This window comes from Phycodurus eques, chromosome 8 (genome assembly GCF_024500275.1).
Source record: "Phycodurus eques isolate BA_2022a chromosome 8, UOR_Pequ_1.1, whole genome shotgun sequence".
NCBI classification, from domain to species: domain Eukaryota; kingdom Metazoa; phylum Chordata; class Actinopteri; order Syngnathiformes; family Syngnathidae; genus Phycodurus; species Phycodurus eques.
Window position 1 is genome coordinate 31,172,086 of NC_084532.1, and position 6,187 is coordinate 31,178,272.

Below are 6,187 nucleotides of genomic sequence, written 5' to 3' on the forward strand. Positions count from 1 at the left end.
ACCAAGGACCAAAATAAAGTGGATTTATACCCACAATGTTTTAAACTAAACAACATTCAGCCAAAACAAAACAATTACAAAAACCTAAAGGCTAATAACTTCCCAGCAAAGACTTCCACCCCGACATTATTTAATGATCCAACTGATCCAAATTTAAAGTAACTGTGCTGGCTTCATATATTAATTTATGAAATTGAAATTTTACATATTCCTTCCGCTCGGATGGCAATCTTTTCAAGGAAGGAATCAGGCTTATCATGAACAGCTCATCCTCGCATGGGGGCGGTGGAGTAATGTTTGCACGTTGCTTGAGGAGACGGAGAAGATATTCCTCAATTTCGGGCGCTTTTCGTCCAGCGCTCCTTTTACATTTCCTGTTCCCTGTAGGAAATGGAAAAAACGTGATACAAAGCAGTTTGTGAAGTTTATATTTTTTAATAAGAATATTTTTCTTTGGGCTTGTCCCGTTAGGAATGGCCTTTTCCATGTACGCCTCTCTCCTACATCCTCCTCTCGAACACCAACTGCCCTCTACTGCATTTCTCTGCCAAGCTACACCAGGGTAAAATAATTTGAACCCTGCCCCTGAACTTTCCGCCTTACTGCCTTTGCACCTGCTCTCCTGGACACACAATATATCAACTTTTGTCCTAATCATCATCATTTCAATCAGCTCCCCAGCTTTTCCTGTCATAGTCCCAACATTCAAAGTCCCCACATTCAGTTGTAGGCTCTGTGCTTTCCTCTTCTCTTTCTGCCTACCACCTCTTATGCGTGTTCAACGCACAGAAGCTGAATTTCCACCTGCAGGTTAACGGCGCTGGCGGCGGACGTTGTTAACCCGGGCCACGACCGATCCGGTATGGAATTCTTTGGTTGAACGCTCATATTTGTTTGGCAAAGTTTTACGCCGGGTGCCCTTCCTGAAGCAAGCCTCTGCAGTTATCCGGGCTTGGGACCAGCCTACAGTTTGCACTGGCTTGTGCCCCCCGTAGGGCTGCATTTTTCTTAATAATATCAATAATGCATTTTCTTTTGGGTGCCTTACATGTCACTCAAGGTCACCTTACAGGGTTAAACGAACAATTTAAAATTAATACAAAATTAACAAAATACAGCAACACAGTACACAACAATCAATACAAGATAAAAGTATTTAAACCCAAACCGGTTATAATGTTAAAATATTGAAATCAGAGCCCAGACAACAACAAAAGTTAAACCAAAAATTAAAAGTATGGAATACAGCACTAGCCATGGTGAAAAGCATGTAGTTGCATATACAGGGTATACTTATTCCCTATAAAATTCAATCAAAAGTGTTTTATGTACATACCTCCAAGCAGTCTTTGAGGGGCAGAGGCAGCAGCCTCCTCTTCTCCTTCACCCTCCTGCTGCTCCCCCTCATCTGCCGGATCAGGTTCATCTGTAACTAGAAATTAAAAAATATAAAGAGTGTGTGTGTGTGTGAGGGAAATAGAGATGGGAAGATTCATCCCATTCAAATCCATTTTCGATACTGCTTAATGATTCGATTCTCATTTGGAAAAAAGGAGTACAAACAGGTCGATTAGAATCAACTTGTTGAGTTTAGAACTAACATGACCTTACAAACCCAACAGTGAGATCTTAAGAGGCCCACAAGCTTGGGCGCCACAATGGGATACCAGGGGTCCCCATACAAATAAATAAATAAATAAAGATTCTTAAATATTCTTCTGAATAAATTTGAAAAAATACAAACTATATATTATGTGGCAATTACACAAGAATGTTCAGTAACATGTTCAACATTGTTAGAAATTATTGGCTGCATGCTTACACAACACTGCATACACTTTTATTTGATACATCGCATTACAGATACACATCCAAATATCCTTATAAACATGTAATAGCATTACACTTACTCGCACCGACGCAACAAACGTACACTATATCAACATAGGGTGTGTTGGGAAGTTCACTCCGGGCGCGCTCACCGCAACCCGGAACTTTCGGTAACTCAAGAGCGTTGGTCGTGTGTGTGCCACTCGATATAAGTAAAACTGACGCATTCAATATGGCGTATGTACTGACGCATCCCTAGCAATAGCCAACACGGTCAGTAGTAAAGTTATAGAAAGTGGAACACGCACCGTCTCGTGGCGCGGTGGGAACATCGGACTGAATTTCCGAACGGACCCCAAACATAAAACTTTTGCGGTCTCTCGTCCATGGGCGTTGTTCTGAACCAAGTGGAGGCGAGCCCCGCGCCGAATCTTCACCAACTTATTGTTTGACTTTGTATTTTCGAATAAATTCTTAACCTTTTCATTCGGCCTAATCATTGAAGTTCTACCTCGACCAGAGTAAAAGAACCGGGCAATAGAGGTTTGTACGGCCGGCAGGTTATGCCCGGGTTGCTACCTTTCTTTTTTTCTCTTTTCCTAACCTCTAACATTTCTGTAAAAATTCTCCTTTTTAAAAGGCATTAATTTAACATCAATTGTTAGTAGTAACATGTTTCATAATGAGGCAAAAGGCACTTACATTATGGGTTAGGGTTAGTTAGTTAGCTTCAGTATGAACAGCAGAGGACGTGTTTACCTTTGCCGGCCGGGCTGCAGCCAAGTTGAGATTCTGCCAAGTTTATTGCATGCCGTGCTTGCAAATGCTTTTTCATATTGCTTGTATTTCCTCCCTTTGAGGAAATTTCCGTTGCGCAAGTGTTGCAAGTCACCCTGTTGTCATCCTTTTTTGTGAAGTGTAACCACACTTTCGAACGTTTGACCCGCATGGGCGCCATGACTCCTGCTTGGCTCCAACTGCTGAATGACGTCATCGCGTACGTTACGTCCTGTTGGCTGGCCCTGTTAAACGTGATGTGACATTTTTTATTAAATGTGTATTTTGTGGGAGGAAAAAGGTCCAGGTGACTTTAAATAGATTTTAAAAAAAGAATAAAATACAATTAAAAACGGCCGCTGGATAACCTTATGGTAACTTCCGGTCGCAATTTCTGTCAAGGTCGATATTAGTGTAACACCAGGAAAATTTGCATGAGCTGTTTCTCAGAATGGATTGCTATAGTTATCATTACTGTGTTACATTTGGACTGTGTTCAAATGCACCTTTAATGTGTTATTTTGTACAGACATGGTTTAATAGTTAAACTGGTTGCGTTTTTAGTCGTATGTCTGCTGCTGCTTAAAGTGGCAATCTGCCACCCTTAGAATGGTTAGAGTGATGTAGCCTATTAATGTCACTAGCAGGCAAAGTATTTAATGAACGTCAGCTGATCCACATGTTGCGTATGTTGCGAAATGTCCGCGATGCGTCATTCCTGATACTAGAATCGGTGAGGTGAACAATACCGAGGAATTGTTAACTCTGGAACTGATAGCTGGCGAAGTTAACCCTTACAAAGTGAGAGGCAAATGCACGAACTGTTTTAAAACCTACACCGGTGTCTTGATCCATCCATCCATCTTCTTCGCTACCTAACCTTACCCGAGGTTAGGTAGCGGGGGCAGTAGCTTTAGCAGGGAAGCCCAGACTTCTCTCTCCACAGCCACTTCCTCCAGCTCTTCCGAGGGAATCCCGAGTCGTTCTCTGGCAAGCCGAGAGACGTAGTCTCTTCAGCGTGTCCCGTGTCGTCCACGTGGTCTCCTCCTGTTTGGACGTGCCCGGAACACCTCACCAGGGAGGCGTCCGGGAGGCATCCTAAACAGATACCCGAGCCACCTCATCTGGCTCCTCTCAATGCGGAGGAGCAGCGGCTCTACTCTGAGCCCCTCCCGGATGACCGAGCTTCTCACCCTATTGCTCAGGGAGAGCCCGGACACCCTGCGGAGGAAACTAATTTCGGCCGCTTGTATCCGGGATATTGTTCTTTCGGTCACGACCCACAGCTCGTGACCCTAGGTGAGGGTAGGAACATAGATCGACCGGTAAATAAAGTCCTTCGCCTTTCGGGTTAGCTCCTTCTTCACCACAACAGACCGATACAAAGTCCGCATTACTGCAGACGCTGGACCGATCCGCTTTTCGATCTCTCATTCCATTCTTCCCTCACTCGTGAACAAGACCCCAAGATATTTGAACTCCAACACTTAGGGAAGGATCTCATCCACCTTTTTCCGACTGAGGACCATGGTCTCAGATTTAGATGTACTGATTCTCATCTCAGTTGCTTCACACTCTGCTGCGAACCGCTCCAGTGAGAGTTGGAGATCACGGCCTGATGAAGCCAACAGAACCACATCATCTGCAAAAAGCAAAAATGTAATACTGAGGCCACCAAACTGGACTCCCTCTACGCCTCGGCTGCACCTAGAAATTCTGTCCATAAAAGTTATGAACAGAATCGGTGACAAAGGGCAGCCATGGCGAAGTCCAACCCTCACCGGAAACGAGTCCGACTTACTGCCGGCCATACGGACCAAAATCTGACAACGGTCGTACAGGGACCGAACAGCCCGTATCAGGGGGTTCGGTACCCCATACTCCCGAAGCACCCCCCCACAGGACTCCACGAGGGACATGGTCGAACGCCTTCTCCAAGTCCACAAAACACATGTGGACTGGTTGGGAGAACTCCGATGCATCCTCGAGGACCCTGCCGAGAGTGTAGCGCTGGTCCACTGTTCCACGACCAGGACGAAAACCACACTGCTCCTCCTGAATTTGAGATTTGATTTCCCGACGGACCCTCCCCTCCGGCACCCCTGAATAGACCTTAGCAGGGAGGCTGAGGAGTGTGATCCCCCTGTAGTAGGAACACACCCTCCGGTCTCCCTTCTTAAAAAGGGGGACCACCACCCCAGTCTGACAATCCAGAGGCACTGTCGCTGATGTCCACGCGATGTTGCAGAGGCGTGTCAACCAGGACAGCCCCACAACATCCAGAGCCTTTAGGAACTCCGGGCGAATCTCCTCCACCCCCGGGGCCTTGCCACCGAGGTGCTTTTTAACCACCTCGGTGACCTCGACCCCAGAGATAGGAGAGCCTGCCTCAGAGACCCCAGATTCTGCTTCCTCGTAGGAAGGCGTGTCGGTGGAATTGAGGAAGTCTTCGAAGTATTCTCCCCAACGACTTACAGCGTCCCGAGTCGAGGTCAGCAGTGCCCCATTCCCACTATGCACAGTGTTGATGGTGCACCGCTTCCCCCTCCTGAGACGCCAGGTGGTGGAGCCAGAATTTGCTCGAAGTCGTCCGGAAGTCGTTCTCCATGGCCTCACCGAACTCCTCCCATGCCCAAGTTTTTGCCTCAGCGACCACTAAACCTGCATTCCGCTTGGCTAGCCGGTACCCATCAGCTGCCTCAGGAGTCCCACAGGCCAAAAAGCCCCGATAGGGCTCCTTCTTCAGCTTGATGGCATCCCTTACCGCTGGTGTCCACCAACGGGTTCAGGGATTTCCGCCACGACAGGCACCGACAACCTTACGGCCACAGCTCCGGTCGGCCACCTCTGCTATAGAGGCGCGGAACATGGTCCACACAGTTCTGAGGACCCGGGTTCAAATCCAGCCTCGTTTGTGTGGAGTTTGCATGTTCTCTCTGTGCCTGTGTGGCTTTTCTCCGGGTACTCCGGTTTCCCCTCACATCCAAAAAACATGCGTGGTAGGTTGATTGAAGACTCTAAATTGCCCGTAGGTGTGAATGTGAGTGTGAATGGTTGTTTGTTTATATGTGCCCTGCGATTGGCTGGCGACCAGTTCAGGGTGTACCCCCACCCTTCTTGCCCGGAGATAGCTGGAATGGGCGCAAGCACGCCCGCGAACCGAGTGAGGAGAAGCGGTACAGAAAATGGATGGATAATTAATGATGATAATGCTGTGAACATAATTTCACTAACTGTACAAGACATAATTGATTTTTGTAAGAGTCAACGTGTACCAACCCTGACCAGAAAACTGAGAAATGGATCATGGATTTTGGGAACCGTTCCACCCCTAATATACAGTGTGTGTGTGTGTATGTGTGTATATATATATATATATATATATATATACATATATATATGTATATATATATGTATATGTATATATATACAACCCCAATTCCAATGAAGTTGGACTTTGTGTTAAACATAAATAAGAAATAATACAATTTATGTGTGTATACATATATGGTGAAGCAACCAGGAACAGGTCCTCCCATGACAAACTGTGAGTTTTACTTTGCAAGACTACCCGTTGTGT